The sequence below is a fragment of the Mytilus galloprovincialis genome, chromosome 12, assembly GCF_965363235.1.
Source record: "Mytilus galloprovincialis chromosome 12, xbMytGall1.hap1.1, whole genome shotgun sequence".
Taxonomy (NCBI): domain Eukaryota; kingdom Metazoa; phylum Mollusca; class Bivalvia; order Mytilida; family Mytilidae; genus Mytilus; species Mytilus galloprovincialis.
The window spans coordinates 14,259,886-14,279,193 of NC_134849.1; the positions used below are offsets into that span (position 1 = coordinate 14,259,886).

At 31.6% G+C, this 19,308-nt stretch overlaps 1 long non-coding RNA gene across 1 annotated transcript; it reads left to right on the forward strand.

Annotated features, from left to right (window-relative positions):
• Positions 1–11,981: 11,981 nt before the first annotated feature.
• Positions 11,982–18,527, forward strand: LOC143054950 (uncharacterized). The gene is made up of 3 exons (XR_012971894.1): positions 11,982–12,159; positions 14,738–15,075; positions 16,468–18,527. It is a non-coding gene; the product is annotated as an uncharacterized LOC143054950 (long non-coding RNA).
• Positions 18,528–19,308: the final 781 nt, after the last annotated feature.

Below are 19,308 nucleotides of genomic sequence, written 5' to 3' on the forward strand. Positions count from 1 at the left end.
TTTGTATATTTCGGAGTTAGGTATGACGTCAATTTTCACTGAACTTGTAATCATACGTTCAGGGACCAACTGAAGCCCGACTTCTTGTGTGTGATTTTCGTGCTGTGTTGAAGACCAATTCGTGGTATTCAGCTGTTTCCTCTATTTGATCAGGTTCTTGTCTCTTTGGTGCATTTTTCTTTGCCATGCGTATTTTTAATCTAATAATGTCAACAATGTTTCAATGTGTACGATGTTAAGATAAAATTAATTCTTGAGATTAATCTTACTTTGTAAAAAAATGTACACTTTAATCTTAATTTGTACTGTGCGTACTTCGACACACATCACTTTTAAATAAACTCGAATCAGCAGTACATTATGTGCACAATTAGTTTCCCCTGTTTAGCAAAAAAAAAAAAACAAAACACCCAAGTTTAAATTTGTTGATTGCATAGACGAAATCCACCATTTATAAAGGTCAAGCAAACATGAATTTTTAAGTTTGTAATTCTGTAACACTGTTCCTACCTGATATATAAATGAAACATGTATAAATAAAGCCGGTTAACTATACTCAAAACCATATATTTTCTAATAATTCATTTTTGGGAGGACATAAAACACATTCAAACACGATGATGTATGAATACGTTTTTATCCCCATACCTTCATTATGATAATCATAACGCCAAATGTACAGGGTGCAAAGATGTCAATCTTATTTTGACTAAATTTGATGCACATACAGTATTTAAACTTCAGTTTTGTAAGCAATTTGTTAATTTCTAATTTTTCTTTTTCAAAACATAAACATGTCATGGAACATATAAATTATAGACGAGAGATTAATGAGAAATTATTTTACAACCTTTGTACTAATATACAATGTTAAATGTGTACGATTAGAAAATATTTAATTGTATCGAAAATGTTAAATTGGAAAATGTTAAATGGGAAAATGTTAAATGGGAAAATGTTAAATTGGAAAATGTTAAATTGGAAAATGTTAAATTGGAAACATATGTGATTCGCCAGTAAACCGGTTATAAAATCCATGATTGTTTAGACTTATAATAAGGCCACACCAATTTAATTCCTTGTTCGGCGAACCCACCCGCACGCATTTATTTTTCAAAACGTACAAATAATATTTTTTTTTAATATTCCAGCTTCCCGCACCCGGAAATCTGAGCTAAGCCGGATACAAATCTACATCACTCAAGTTTACGTATACATGTACAGGTGTAGAAATTAGATTTTATTTTGCAAGGCTTTTAAAAACCATGTAAACAAAATGTAAACTCTAACATGTCCAAGAAAAATTTAAAACGAAAAGTCCATCATCAAAGGCTAAAACACATCAAACGAATGGAAAACAACTATTACATTCCTGAATTGATACAAGCGATGTGTTCTGTAGAAAATGGTGGATTTATAGCTTACTCTCACTTGCATGACAGTTCAATAAAAGTCCATTATATTGATTACGATGTGCGTACAAAAGAAACAGACATAATAGGTAAAAATATCATTAGTAGGTTTACACTTTTGTCAAACTAGTTACGAATACTTTAAAATAGTTCCGTTGCATTGTCTTCAAGAATAAAGGATCTATATATATATTTGCAAGACATCTTTAATATATAGTTTATAAAAAGGAAAGGAGATTGAATGTGATATCCCGTGCTTGTTAGTTTATTATATTTCCCTAGGTCGTGTATATAACAAGTGTACCCTAGATAGCTATATATAAAATTACAACTCGATTACAAAAAGTAAATGAGTAGGTTCAGTAAGACCCCTTTTTGGCCCCAAAATAAAGCAGTTTTACAAAATTGTGAAAATGTTATCTTTTAGCTATTTGCTGGAAAGTAGAATGCTTCTGCTACATAAATATGGGCTGTTTTTGACAATACAATGCACATATATGGGGTACTGTCATCGTTATTGCTTCAGCAAATAGCGGTAATCCTTAATTGATGTCTTGTTTTTGTATATTTCGCTAAACTTTTATAAATATCTAATATACACGGTCAAAAAAAGCATCATTAAGTCATGCTAAATACCTGAAATCTTCACAATTTAAGCATTTTAGTTAAATTTTAGACGATTTCCGTTTTAAATGAAAGTGGCCGCATTCGTGTTCATTCATAATATTGAAATGTAAGTTGTATTTGATGATAATAAATAACATATATAAAGGTTGAGGATGAACACGGATGCGGCCACTTTCATTTTTTACAAAAACCAAATGAAAAATGACGTTTTTTGGCATGTTTGATAGATTTTTCATTTTAAAACTTGATGACTAATTCACATAAACGAATTGAATCAATTGAAATAGACATTTAAGTGTTTAAAAAGTGTTAAAAATCTTTCGTTAGATGAACCAGAAATTTGAGGCCAAAATGGGCCTTTACCGGACCTATTCCTTTATGTCTTGTTTATGACCGTGTATATTAGATATTTATAAAAGTTTAGCGAAATATACAAAACCAAGACATCGATTAAGGATTACCGCTATTTTCTGAAGCAATAAAGATGACAGTAATATTTTCACAAAGTTTTATTACATACCTGTCCCAGAATGACTTCCACGAGAGCAGGATTTTGAATGATGAAACCATTTATTTTCCTGAAAGATGTTGATAAACATAATTAGTTATCAAAGGTACCAGGCTTATAATTTGATACGCGTTTTGTCTACATATGACTTGTTAGTGACACTAGTATCAAAATAGTTAGAAAGACAAACAAGTATAATTAAAGGCAACCGTAGTATACAAAGTATATAGTATGTTCAAAATTCATAAATCGATATAGAAAAAAAAAACAAATCCGGGTTACAAACTAAAACTTAGGGAAACGTATCAAATATAAGAGAACTACGACACAACCGAGACACACACCGAAACGAAACACACACATAACGAACTATAATGTAACAATGGCCATTTTCCTGATTTGGTACAGGGCATTTTATGACAAAATAGTGGGTTGAACTTCGTTTTGTTGCATGCCAAACCTCCCGCTTCAATGGCAGTGTTAACTATAACATTAAAATGACAACATTACACGACATGGTTACAATAAATAAACAGATAAATGGGAGAAAATAAAGGACAGAGAAACAAACGAATAATAGCCATCAATAGGTAACAGGTTAAAACATATTTTTATTTTATATTTTTATAAAATTGAAGAGGATTGATGACCTCAAACTTCAAAAACGTGATAAATACGGCTAAGAAATAATCACAATCATTAAGACAATCTCTAATATTTTTCTAAAATTTTTTTTAAGATTTCAGAAATATAAGTATAAACTACACAGGACTGCTACACTGGATATTCTTTCAAATAATCGTTAAATCAATTATTTGTCAATTTCAATGCCGTTTTATAAATGCAATATATTAAACGATAAAGCAAATGACAAAGAGAAAAAAAGCGATACACATCAATTAGGCAGCGAAATACTGACTCAAAATAATGAAAAGTAAAGTCACAAAAATACTGAATTCCGAGGAAAATTCAAAACGGGAAGCCCCTATTCAAATGGAAAATCAAAAGCTCAAACACATCAAGCGAATAGAAAATAACTGTCATATGCCTGACTTGATACCGATATTTTGATGTAAAAAAGTGGATTAAACCTAGTTTAAAAGCTAGCTAAACCTCTCACTGTAGTCGAATTAAATTACATTATATTGACAACGATGTGTGAACAAACAAAATAGCCATAATACATATCTATGTAAGTCTATCAAACAGCGTCTTAATGACTAAAAATAGTTAATTAAAGGTATGTTATTGTTTGCAAATTGTACTGATTATGATTCTGAAGGAGTAAATCAACCAAATTACATTAATTATAAATTCGAACAGAAATAAAGAAATATCTACTATGATAAATAATCGAACACATGAATGTAAACGATGCAAACCATTCAATTTTCAGGTTGTGAAAACCAAGACTGCAATGAAGTATTTTTTGAAAATGACACTATATAATTTTGACAATTTCACCTATATTTATGTTTTCTTCACGCATCATTGTAAATATAATCGGATTTGATGCGACTGGCATACTAGACTGAGGTTGAGCCTATAAAACCAGGTTCAATCCACCATTTTCTACATATGAAAATGACTGTACACCAAGTCAGGAATATGACAACTGTTGTCCTTTCGTTTCATTTGTTTGGTCATTTAATTTTGACATTTTATTATGAAACGTTTTGAATTTTCCTTTGAGTATTTTTGTTAATTTATCATAGGTAAACTCTCAAACCAATGCATTTGAAATTCACAGAAGAAAAATGCGTAGAAATATGTACGTCCAAACGAGGCCACAAGATGAAATTTTACTCTGACAATTTTGTTATGTATTTTTTACACATTTCATGTCATTTGTCAAATTTTCCTACAAGAGTTTAGTACGGACACTGCTTTGTAACAGACCTGTTAACGGAGTTGAGTTTTAAACTTCATCATTTACATGGTTTTGTATAGTATTGATATTGCCATTGAATTATAATAACAATTGTTGCAGAAAAATAATGATAATCAGAATTCTCACCTTCAACTGAGTGATTAGCTACAACAACGTGCAAAGTATTAAGACTGATGGTGTATTCATTTTGCTCTTGTTTCGCACCAACGCAATACTGGTTAGTAATGTTGTAGTAGTGAATAGTCAAGCTACTATCAACATTGTAGTTATATAGTTCACCAACGTACGAGCTGTCACAACTTGACGTAAACACTTTTACAAGACAAAAAAAAAAAAAAACTAAGATGTGTTGAACGATTGTTATTCACTAACTTATTCGGATAAAACACCGCCTATGTATACTGTGATCAGTTTAACGTCACTATTCAAATTATCATTAATTGAGAGAAAAAGAAAAAGCATATCACTTAAAGAGTAACATAAGAAAATGTATATCATAGAGGGGGCAGTTAAAAAGATTTTTTTCTATTTCTGTTCCAATATTCATTTTTATACGACCAGGATCTAATTAGACTTAACATTAACATTACAGATTTTTTCATGTCATACATAAAGGCAACAGTATTATACCGCTGTTCAAAACTCATAAGTCAATGGACAAAAAACAAAATCGGGGTAACAAACATGGCAAACTAAAACTAAGGGAAACGCATTAAATATAAGAGGAGAACAACGATACAACATTAAAACGTAACACATACAGAAACAGACTAAGCATTAGACAAAATCCTATGAGAATAACAAATATAACATCAAAACCAAATACATGAATTTGGGATAGTTAAGTACCGTGACACGTCTTATAGTAATGTGAATTCACACTCAAAAATAAGAGAAAACGAACGACACAACGGAAACACAACGTTACATATGTCTGGATCGACGTTTTGCAATTTAAATTACTCCTTTTATTTTAACATGTTTAAATATAATTTAGTATTTACTTTGTTTTGCTCAAGAATTGACAAGAAATTATGTACTTGAAAATCAAAATCACTTAAACATTGTTGAAGTGACAAAAACTAAAAAAGACACTTTTTCCAACATATTTAAACTAAAAAAGGCGTTTTCTTTTGATATGTTCCAAATATCGTCAATACAATTCCGTCCGTTTTTTTCCCGAATGTGATCTACCGAATAAGGCTGATGACCGGGCTAGTACTAGCATGGGCGCTACGTTTGGAGCAGGATCTGAGAAACCTTTCGGAACACCTGGGATCACCCAAAGTTTTTGGTTGTGTTTTATTTGCTCAGACTTAAGATATCTACAGTGTTTTGTTTACTATTGTTTTTCTGTTACCCTGCCGTATTCTATAACAGAGCAGTAAAATCATAGCATAGGAATAAAATGTACAAATCAGTTTCATAAGCATTGAAAATTTCATATCTGCCAAGTTCTACCTTGTCAGATAATCTATACAAAACGGAAACTGAGTTATTACTCCTTTTTGTTTTCAATAGAAAACCCTAATGTGTATTTCATCGGCTACATGATAATTATGTTAAACTAGATGTGAAGATGACAGGCGACTTTGCTCTTATTTCTTAAGTCTTATGCACAAAGATCACTTCATGGTATTTTCACCTTTAACAAATAACAAAAACTGCAAAGTAATGTTTTGTCAGCTTCATCAATTTGAATTGTAAAGTTGTAGTCATAAAATAGAAAATAAATCTAGCCTCTTTAAAGAGAAATAAATTTTAGTAAATAACTAGAATACCGAAATGAGATGAAATTTCAAACGGAAAGTCAGGAATATAACACAGTTTTTCATGTTGTTATTCATTCGTTTTATGTGTTGGAGATTTTGGTTTTGCACTTTCATAAGAACTTCCTTGTTTGAATTTTCCTCAGAGATCAGTATTGTTGTGATTTTAGATTTACCTAAGCAATGAAAATCAAAAGCTCAAACACATCAAACGAATGGAAAACAACAATAAAATGTTATTTGAATTCATATTATAACATGTACCTCTTACGAGATGTATAGAATATTATTTGTCGATGAAACATATCTTAATCTGAGCGTGACTGATGAGTCTTAAGTAGACGGAGCGCGCGTCTGGCGTATTAAATTATAGTATACGAAATGGAAATATGATCATTCATGTTTTCAATATGTTTCATCTAACTTCGTTAAAATTCCATTGTATTTACTAGTCTTTTGAATTCTGAATACTACCTACCTTATACGATGCGTATTAAGTAAGAATAATTTGAATATGTTGTGTTGATTATTTGTCGGAACTCTACTGGTCCGAGACCATAGTTATTTCGTGGTGCATTTCCTTTAGACAATAAAAGAAAATTAAAAAAAATCCCACCTGAGCTTTCCGATTATATTTGTTCAGTGTGTTTGACATCTTTTGGACAAATCATATTAAAACTATAGAAAACGTATGCATGGCCAATTTTATGTCAAGTGCGTCTTGAAATCTTTTGACAGCATCCCAAAAACGTATTTTAACCTTATTTAGTTGGACCAAATCACTACTTGACTTTCAAATTCATGACCCAATTTGTTTTTCGACCCCTCTTGCTATTTGAGGCAAAATACATGAAGAAATAAATGTGGAAGGGTTATAAAAAAAATTGACAAGTAACACACTGTAAACACTATGAATTATATTCTTGTAAATAAAAATCAAAGGACGATAACTGTTTACTCGGACCTACTGATGATATAACTCTTAATTTTCTAAATTTCGAATCTTCATAAAATGTATAACAACATTTCGCGCAATCTGTATGTATAAAAGTTAATTTCTTAACCATTTATTTCAATTGTTTTTCTTTTTTGTCGTAGGAATTAGTGCATTTTCATCATCAAAGGATGTATACATATGTGAACGAATCTTTACGCAAAGTTTGTTTTCAAACCAAATTAAATAAATTAAGTATAAAGTAAAACAATCTCATCAAAGATAAAACGCTAAACATTTTGCACACTTGATAAACATTTGTTCTTCAAAAGACTCATCGGGATAAAAAAAAAAAAACTTATGATAATTTCTACAACTACTGACCTGAACTAATGTTACAGCATATGAATCTATTTTGTTTAAATGTTTATCAAGTGTGTACAATGTTTAGCGTTTTATCTTTGATGCGTTTTTGATGTTTTTACTTTATACTTTATTTATCTTATTTCGTTTGACGACGACATTTGCGTAAAGATTTGTTCATATACTAATACATTCTTTGATGCATTAATTCATACAACAAAAAAGAAGAGGTAGAATAATTGAAATACATGTTTAAGAAATTAGTATTTTAACAATATGTTATCATACATTTAATAAAGGGCTGAAATTAATAAACTTCAAAGTTACTGTCAATTCATTATTATTCGTTGGATACCAATTTTCGTGGATTTCGTGGGTACACAGGAACTACTAATTTAAATTTCAATGAATTACAAAATTCTAAAGGAATGAATGCAGTTGAATGCAGACAGAATGAGTTCCGACCAATTATCAACACAAAATATTAAAATTGTTCTAACTCGATACACATGGTATAATGTATGAAGTATTCAGAATTAATAATTCAGAATTCGAAAAGACTAGTAAATACCATGAAATTTTAACGCAGTTAGAAACAATTCATTAAAAACTTAATCATATTTCCATTTGTAAGAGTTTTCATCGAAAGATAATATGTTTTCTATACAGCTGCAAATAGGTGAATGTTATAATATGAAATTAAATTTGTTGTTGTCCATTCGTTTGATGTGTTTGAGCTTTTGATTTTCCTATTTGCTGAGGGAAAAGTAAAATCACAAAATACTGATCTCCGAGGAAAATTCAAAACGGAAAGTCAAAATCAAATCGCAAAACCAAAAGCTCCAACACATAAAACGAATGAATAATAACTGTCACATTCCTGACTTTCCGTTTGAATTATCATCTGATTTCGGTATTCTTGTTTTTACTAAAATGTATTTCCCTTAAAAGGGGCTAGATTCATCTTCTTGATTATGAATACTACTTTACAATTCAAATGGATGAAGTAGATTGATACATAAATTCAAAAGGTTAACAAACAGAACAAACATTATTTTGCAGTTTGATTATTTGTTAAAGGTGAAAACATCATGATGTGATCTTTGGTCATAGGACTAAGGAAATAAGAGAAAGGTCGCGGGTGATCTTCACCTTTAGTTTAAGATAATTATCATTAAGCTGATGAAATACACGTTAGGGTTTTCTATTGAGAAACAAAAAGGAGTGATAACTCGCTTTCCGTTTTGTATAGATGATCTGACAAGGTATAACTTGGCATACATAAAATTTACCATGCTTTTGAAACTGAATTTTACCTCTCATTCGTATGATATGATTGTACTGCTCTGTTACAGAATAAGGGAAGGTTTAGCATTGACATTGGAAAGTTGAGCTTATAACATGACGTAAGTTTTTTCCGTGGAAAAAAATAACAAAAAAACAATACTAGTAGTAAACTGAACACAGTAGATATCTAAACCTGATCACCAAAAACCAAACCACAAACTTGAAGTGATCACGAGTGTTCCGGAAGGGTTTGCAGATCCTGTTACAAACCCTGTAATAAACTTTATTCGGTAGGTCACATTCGGGAAAAAAGAGCGACGGTATTGTAGTGACGATATTTGGAACATATCAAAAGAACCTAAATATGTCGATACAAAAAGTTTTTTAGTTATTGTCACTTTAACAATGTTTAAGTGATTTTGATTTTCAAGTACATAAATTCTTGTCAATTCTTGAGCAAAACAAAGTAAATACTTAATTCTATTTAAACATGTTAAAATAAAAGGAGGATTTTCTATTGAAAAACGTCGATCCAGACATATGTATAAAGTCGATAAATCTTTAAGGTAAATGTTCAGTCTAATTAGTTCGGTATTTAACCTTTCATGCAAACATTGCCCATGTGCAATTATGAAATTGTTCTGTATAAACATTGAACGACAACATTTCTTTCTATGTGTCGTATAAATTTTCTGACGTCCGACACGCGAAGCAATGAATGTGTTTTTAATTTGATAGATGCTTTTGTGTTCTTTTGTAAACATTAGCCACAGACTACCAATGGGTCTCCGATGCAGCGAGAGGAGTACTTCAGCTGCCGATATTTTTTCAAATGAAAGTGCGAAAGACGTAGGATATCTACAAAGAGTTATTTGAAAAAATACTTTCTTGCAGTCTAGTTTCTACAACATTAAATGTGAAACGTTTGCTTTATTTGGCAAAACGTTTGGGAATTCTGATTTTTAATGCTCATCAACTTCGCAGGATTAATCTCAAGAATCAAAAAATGTCAAAGTCATACACATTGAAACTTTGATAATACTTATTGAATTTATTGCGTATGGAAAAGAGGAATGCGTCAAAGAGGCAACAACCCGATCAAATTGCAGAAAAACGTCGAATGCAACCAATGAATAACAAAGCACGAAAATCCCGCACCAGAAGACGTGTGTACTTGTTTAGTGAAAAGTGACGTTATACCAAACTTCGAAATATATAAATAAACTGAAATTAAAAATCATACAAGAATTACTTTTTAGAGGTTCCTGACAGGGACAGGTGCAAAATTGCGACCAGGTTAAACATATTTTGTTAGAATTCCCTCTCCCCTATACCTAGCCAATGTCGAAAAAACAAACACCCAACAATACGCACAGTAAAATTCAATTAAATTAATTCGGGGTCGATTTCAGAATAGGTAACAAAACAAACTAAAGAAACTTATTCATAAATTAACAAAGAACTACTAGCAGTTACTCCTATGCCAGCTGCAGACGTCAATTAATTTGATTGAAATATTATGTCTTCATCATATGAATACCAAACAAAATCCCTCCTGTTTGGGGTTTAGTATCATACCATTAAATTTTTGTGTTTTGTACATGTTGTAAAGTATATTATCATATCAGATTGGATGTGAATTCCCTGAACGTATAAGATGTCTTCATGTTGATTAATATTTACGAAGGATGTCCTTGTACCGATGATACAATTCAGTAAATAGTGATCAAAGGTACAAGGGTCATAATTTAATACGTCAGACACGCGTTTCGTCTACAAAAGACTCATCAGTGCCGCTTAGATCAAAATCGTTATAAATCCAAACAAGTACAAAGTTGAATAACATTGAGGACTCAAAATTAAAAAAAGTTGTGCCAAATACGGCTAAGGTAATCTATTCCTATTTTATTAAAAGTTATGACTAGTTTGTGGTATCAAAAACCCTGGTGTCATATTGTTTTATAAATAAAGGCAACAGTCGTATACCGCTGTTTGAAATTTATAAATCGATTGAGAAAAAAAAACAAATCCGGGTTATAAACTAAAACTGAGGGAAACACATCAAATTTAAGACGAGAACTACGACACACACACAACAGAAACACAACAAGAAAATGTAACACACACAGAAACGATCTATAATACAACAATGGCCATTTTCCTGACTTGGTACAGGACATTTTAAGAAAAACATGGTGGGTTGAACCTGGTTTCGTGACATGCCAAAACTCCCGCCTTAATGGCAATGTTAAATATAACATTAAAATGACAATATTACATGACAGGACTTCAATACAAATAAATGGGAGAACATACATGACAGAGAAACACACGAATAATAGCTAACAAAAGGTGGCAGGTTTAAAATTTAATACACCAGACGCGCGTTTCGTCCACACGAGACTAACCAGTGACGCTCAGATGAATAAAGCTTGAAAGCCAATACAAGTACAACGCCGAAGCATTTAGCACAAAAGGTTCCAAGTTGTGACTAATACGGATAGGGTTTTCTGCCGGGGACAAGAACATCTTTATTTTAGAAGAATTCATATTTTTACAAACAGTAAATTTTTATAAAATGACTATATAATATATATATACATACTAAAACCGGAGTGGTGACTGACTACAGAATAAAAACGGATACATAAAACAACCTAAACCAGCACATAAAAATTCACAGCCGAGTTAGCCAAAGCCATCAACGCACAAAGTGACGTCACAATCGAAATTCTTAAAAAAAAAACAACAAAAAAATAGGATAATATTAGAATAGTTTTCAAGATTAGATTTGTAATACTGATATAATAATTATCAATAAAAGTGAAAATAACAAGACTAATTAATATAAAATTGTGGTAGAAATTGAATAATTGATTGTATTATCTAGCTACGTCGGTGTTTCTTTCGAATCACTTAGTCCCTAGAGTGTCGATATGCCATTTTGTGTTTCCATGTTGTAAAAAGTGATTTTGTTTATAGTGATTAAGATAATATTACAATGTTGACTCATATACCCCAGTTTATGACATATTTACCTATAATGGCATACTTTTATAGCTCCCCGTATCAAATGTTTCTTTTTTTAATCAAACGATCATTTAGATCCATGAAAGGTCAAATGATGTATCGCGGAAGTTGAAAACTTATGTAGATAATAACCTCCATATATATCTAAACAAGTGTCAACACTTATATGTATTATCATGACTTACTATTAAGTATAACTAGAAAATTTCTCGAGGTCAAGAATTGTGGTTATTCTCGCAGGCAGTATTTTTAAAGGTCATTTAAATTACTGCTTAAAAAGATAGAAGTGAAATGTCAAAAAATGTAGGAACTTCCAATATTTCTCCATTAAAGGAAAGGTATGTTTCTTTTACTACAATTAAATTTTTGATGTATCGCGTATTCGTTTTAATCTGCTAATTGCACGTTTGTTCCATCAGCCTTTAGACATGATGTTTTATGTGACCGTGACATCATCAAGTGAACATTTTTTTTAATGATTTTACTAAATCACATTGGAATTTATAATTTCATTATAAGGAATGACTAAAATATCTTTTGTAAAATTGAGAATGGAAATGGGGAATGTGTCAAAGAGACAACAACCCGACCAAATAAAAAACAACAGCAGAGGGTCACCAAAGGTCTTCAATGTAGCTAGAAATTCCCGCACCCGGAGGTGTCCTTCAGCTGGCCCCTAAACAAATATATACTAGTCCAGTGATAATGAACGCCATACTAATTTCCAAATTGTACACAAGAAACTAAAATTGAAATAATGCAAGACTAACAAAGGCCAGAGGCTCCTGACTTGGGATAGGCGCAAAAATGCGGCGGGGTTAGACATGTTTGTGAGATCTCAACCCTCCCCCTATACCTCTAACCAATGTAGAAAAGTAAACGCATAACAATACACACATTAAAATTCAGTTCAAGTGAAGTCCGAGTCTGATGTCAGAAGATGTAACCAAAGAAAATAAACAAAATAACAATGATACATAACTATATTTTTGGTGTTATTTCATAATATTCAGGAATAATATTAAAGAATTCCTTAAGCAATACAGTTCTGTATACGAATAGGTTTTCACCTTTGACAATTTTATCAACACACAATAGGAATAATAATAGATTACTTGTATGTACGTTGCTGTTTTAATTCTGGGCCTCAATCATCACTGAAGCTATATCAATTGTTGAAATATGCATTAAGCCGGTACAATGATATTGATGTTGTGTGTGGTAAATTACTGCACATATACATTGTTTTTATCAAACTCCAAAAAGATAAATAAATGGGGATATTTTTTGTTTCTTTAAGATAAAATTGAGACTAGAAATGGGGAATGTGTCAAAGAGACAACAAGCAGACTACAAATCAGACAACGGCAGAAGGTCACCAACAGGTCTTCAATGCAGCGAGAAATTCCCTCACCGGGAGACGTCCTTCAGCTGGCCCCTAAATTAATATATATACTAGTTCAGTGATAATGCACGTCATACTAAACTAAATTGTACACAATAAACTAAAATTAAAATCAATACAAGAAACTAAAATTAAAATAATACAAGACTAACAAAGGCCAGAGGCTCCTGACTTGGGACAGGCGCAAAAATGCGGCGGGGTTAAACATGTTTATGATATCTCCACCCTACCCCTATACCTCTAGCCAATGTAGAAAAGTAAACGCATATTAAAATTCAGTTCAAGAGAAGTCCGAGTCTGATGTCAGAAGAAGTAACCAAAGAAAATTAACAAAAAAATAACAATAATACATAAATAACAACAGACTTCTAGCAGTTAACTGACATGCCAGCTCCAGACTTCAATTAAACTGATTGACAGATTATGTCTTCATCATACATGTATGAATATCAGGCACAATCCTTCCCGTTAGGGGTTCAGTATCATACCATCATAACATATATGAGAAGAACATATCCCGTGTCATGCCAACAACTAGTTTTTAAATAAATGTGTTTATTTCCGATTCAAAGACCCTATAAGAGAATCAATAGATACCAGTTACTGCAATTGATACTTATAGTCTTACAACACAAAAAATACATCGCCCCAATATAATTTGTTTGTTCAGTTTTCAAAAAATGTCTTGCATATAATATTGTTATCAATTTAAAGTTCAAAACGAAAACAAATCGTCAGTAGATTAATTTGACATGTAAAAATTTGACCACTTGACAAATCGTCTTTTAAAAATAAAAATTATATGACTAACTAACGTCGTTTGTCTATATCCTGCTAAGTACATATACCAAATATTTACATTGGCAATAACAAACTTTCGATGTTTTTGTATTTATTCGAACTCAATAATGTTTTCAAAAACAAGTACTGAACTATCCTTGTATATGTTCAATAATGGAGGTTTTCTTCTTTGCGTCAGTTTCGTTTTTCTACAAATCAAAGATATAAAAACAAAATAATTACTTCATTCATTTGAGATATCTTAATATGTTACAACCGGGATATATATCTACCAAAAATAAAAATAAGGAAAAATTTCAAAATAAAGACAATAACATTTTGTTTCGATTTCCTTTTAAATACATTACACAATTGTTTAACACGTATGATAAGTTACTCTCGTTGTTTTGCTGTCATACCAACAAAATAAAATTTTCTCAGAACAAGTACTTTAAAATCCTTTATACTCTCTCTGGTGCAGCTTCCGTTTCCCATAATGTTTTAATAGATAAATGACAAAGTGTAGGAAATCAATACTTATAGTGACCTTGACGGATGTATTATCTTTTAGTAGAAAACCTAACAAAACGCTCAGGATAAAACTCGAAAATCACGGCCCTGGCCATATGTTAATTTCCAACACAGATATGACTTCAATGAACTATTCCATAAATAGATCGATTCATAGCTTTAAGTTGAAATGCATTGTATTTTACTATTTCTATATCTAGATTCATCATGGACAATACTATCAGAAACCAAAAAAAGGACGACGATGAAAATGAGTATGGTATGAGAAAAATTACATACTTGGAAAAATATGGGATTAAACACTTTCCTTACCGTGGAAAGCGAAAGTACGCACCATCAATTTACCGGTCAGTAGACGGAAGGATGGTTATCTCAAACGATATTTTTGGATTGACAATCAGGCAATTTGAACGCATGTATAAAGATTGTCTTCATAGAAGGAAAACACATGAGCAGTGGATACTAAACCTTAGATATCCTGACAAATCCTCAAATGAATATCTGGAATACTTGCAGAATTGTACAGACTTCAATAAAGGTTATCATTCTTGTGTACAATTTGGAAATTAGTATGGCGTTCATTATCACTGGACTAGTATATATTTGTTTAGGGGCCAGCTGAAGGACGCCTCCGGGTGCGGGAATTTTCGCTACATTGAAGACCTGTTGGTGACCCTCTGCTGTTGTTTTTTATTTGGGCGGGTTGTTGTCTCTTTGACACATTCCCCATTTCCATTCTCAATTTTATACTTTGATCAACAAACTAGACAATTAAACATGTACATGTGTGTACTAAATTCTAGTATAGCACAACCCCCCCAAAAAAAGTTCTAATGCAATTTTCATGTAACATTTTTGTTTAATTATATAAATTCACAGTCTTGAAGGCCTTACTTTCACCTATAATTGTTTACATTTTACACATTGCAACTTAAGCGGAGAGTTTGTCTAATTTGTCCTCATATCACATCTTTTAATTTCTAATCGATAAAAATACAATTCCAAATGACAACATAAAGCAAATTTTCAGAATAGTATTTTACAATTCAGCATTATTGTCATAGCTATATCATTTCAGAGAGAACGAAATGACAAATCGAATGTCGTTTAATTTATCAAATGTATGTTCAACAATCGTTTTTGTACATGTATCACCAATCATTAAAATCATAATTGCCACATTCACCGTTGTTTAGAGCAATAGTAACACCAGCAAGGATACAAAAATTCGTCAAAGACACTAAGCTTATGAGATCATCAACGATAGTATATTGATATAGAAAGATAAAGTATAAGTGCCAATGAGACAACTCTCCATCCAAGTCATTATTTATAAAAAAATATAAAAGTAAACAATTATAGGTCAAGGTACGGTCTTCAACACGGAGCACATGCTCACAACGAACAGCAAGTTATAAAGGGCCCCATCAATTACTAGTGTAAAACCATTCAAACGAGTAAACCAACGGTCAAATCTATATAAATCAATATACTTCTATTAAGTAGTTTGAATCAATATAGTTCCCATGTGTACAAACTTGCATAATTTAATTACAATATTAATCTACTATTCTAAAACGTTTGCAATATCTTGCTAAGGTAATCAATGTATATTTGGTATATACAAACAATGAACTGTATGGAAATGACCGGCTGACACTTTGTTTTTATCTACATTAAGTACAAACGTAAGGCCGATGTACAGTGTTACTAACTATACTCTAACCGAAATGTTCGTCTACTTAAAACATTTTTTTGGATATTATTTATATAAACGGACGTTAGTTTACTGTGTTATGATACATCAAAAAATAAATATATTTTCTTATATAAAATTGAAAATGGAAATGGGGAATGGTCAAAGAGACAACAATCCGACCATAGAGCAGACATGTAGAACACTGTCATATATACATTATATACATTGTAGATCACTCTCCTTGGTCTGAAAATGAACTAAAAGAAAAATACTTATTCGAACTTTTGGTAAAGACAGTCGGTACTGAAATAGATATACGTATTAGACAGAGATTATTTATCGTACAGGATACGATCACTAATTCGACAAATAGTAATACACAAATATCGAGTGGAAGTTTGGCAGAGGGACTAGATTTACCTGGAAGTGACATAGATATAATGTCAGTATGCAATGACGTAGTTGTCAAACGAAATGTACGGGATACTAAATATATAAAGCAGTATAAACAACCGAAGCAACGAGCTATATTTGTTATGGAAACAGATAATGATTATCCAGGATTTACAAAACTGCGATTAATAGCCGCCGGAGATACTGTGGATGCAACTCACGAAAGTATTGAAATGACTACACAAGGTTTATATTTATCAGTTAATGGATTTTTGAAGGGTATGAAGGAACAATTTCAACACGTGCACCTAATACCACACGGCCCTTGTCTAACATTGTCTGATCAAGCTCGTGATATGGCATTCTGCTTTCGATGTACATATTTACCTTATAATGCAGCTTCATGGCCAATGCGTTATCGAAGGCAATGGCCCTCTAATTTCGTGATTGACAAGATTGAACAATACGGATGTTTGATAGTACCCATAGGACCTAAGAATAAGTCAGATTCTAATATATTATGGAGATTGTCGTTCTCTATGGCAGAAAAACAACTTGTCCATTCGTTTAATTTTACTCAACTGTTGTGTTACGGTCTTCTCAAATTAACATTGAAGCGTATCATAAACACAAATGATGATCTCAAAGATTTATTGTGTTCCTATTTTCTGAAGACGGCTTTATTCTGGGTCTCAGAGGAAGTAGATATTGACACATTTCAATTGCCTAAATTGTTTCGTTGTTTTTTTCTCTGTTTGGATAAATTGATATCATGGGTGGAAAAATGTTACTGTCCAAATTATTTCATACCTGAACATAACATGTTCCTCGAAAAGATCACACCAGATAACAATACAATGCTACTATGTGTATTGAACACCTTACTGGTTGACGGAGTTGATAGATTGATTAGTGGTTTATTTCCGCCCACCAATAGACATAATAGTTTAAAGAGTGAATGTTCGTTCATTAAACTAGACCTTCTATTTTACAGAATAAGTGGGGAAAGGGTTGTACGCCACATAACAGAGTGTTATAATGTACAGACACTAACTGAATCCTTACGGAAGTCAGAAATGTCCACGTTCATTTGTGAGGTATGTAAATATGAATACAACAGAATAAGTAAATTTGTAGTACAACTACTACCACCACCAACTGTAATTAATAAAGAGTTTAACATACTTAATATGTATCATAGACATTTACAAGACTATATCAAGACAGATGCCGTGTCGGGTTGGTTGTTTTACGCGTCGTTTTATTATGTGACAGGACAGTACAACGTAACACTCAAACTGATAGAGTATGTTTTATCAAGATGTTCACCTGATATGGTGAACATGGAATATACCTATTGTGAAGAACGTATCAATAGTTACACACAAAATGTACATTCTAAAATGACATTTCTCGAAAGGATAAAAATAGCCGTTGTAGATAGTGTGTTTTACGCGAAACACTCCTCATTAATCCCAGGTGAACTACAACTGGAGGTTAAATATAGTGCTATTGGTATTCTGCCTATCACAATGTGTCACTGCCTTCGATTTTTATGCTTTAATCATCTTGGTGAAATTATCAATAGACAACAAGCTTTACGTGCTTTGCATTTGCGAGTGAGAGAAGATTATCATAATGAATATTGCAGAGCATCTGATGCATTAACAATACTTGGAGTATGTATGGACTTATCAGGAGATAAGAATTCAGCGTATATTTGTTTTCATGAGGCATTACAATGTGATTATATAATATGTCCTTCAGCAAAAATCCGAGTTTCTCAACTTTTTGACGTCTAATATACGCTTCATCTTTGTACTGTCTAAGTTCAATGGAATTTACTTTGAAACGATTGTTCCAATAAGTAAATAAAATGAAATCTTGAAGAAATACAATTTGAGTCACATTAAGTTCTTCATACATGATGTGTACGTTTCCACATTGTAGTCAGCTTATAATATAATTTATGCAATATGTTAATAACAAAAGAAAGGAAAACAAACTACTATATGAATATACTATTGAAAAAAAGTTAAATCACAAAAATACTGAAAATCCAAAATGGAAAGTACCCAAACATCAACAGTAACTCATTTATCCATAATACAACTGTGATAAGGAAGCCAAGATTGCCTCATATTTCACTTATTAGAAAATACCAAGATATACCAAATTCCAAGGTAAATTGATTTTAACAGTCGGTTGAGAACAAAACTTTTGAGCAGAGTACTAAAGTATTTTAAAAGCTTTTAATTGATACGGTTTTCCGGATATTAGCTATCCTTTCAGGATTTTCTTGTCAAAGGAAAGGTTTTGATTTTCATTAACAATTCATAAAATATTTTTTTTAAAACCACAGATACATTTTTAAACATTGCATTTGAAAACAGCAGTATCTCAGTACTGTAATTTATGACAAACGAGACGATTTCCATTGTGTTATTATAAATTTTCCCACCTAAGCAGCACTTTTCAAAATTACCCGCGTTTGAGTAAACCTTTTAAACACATCCAATATTTGAGAGCTTGCTCATACTTTATAAAATGTTATACACAAATTATATGCCAGAGTAATTAAAAGGTCAGTGTTTTTTCAGAAAACATGAAACAAAAAAACTTCTCGTTCTTTTTCTCGAAGTGTTCATCGTAAAGTAACAAGACTTAATTGATAAATAA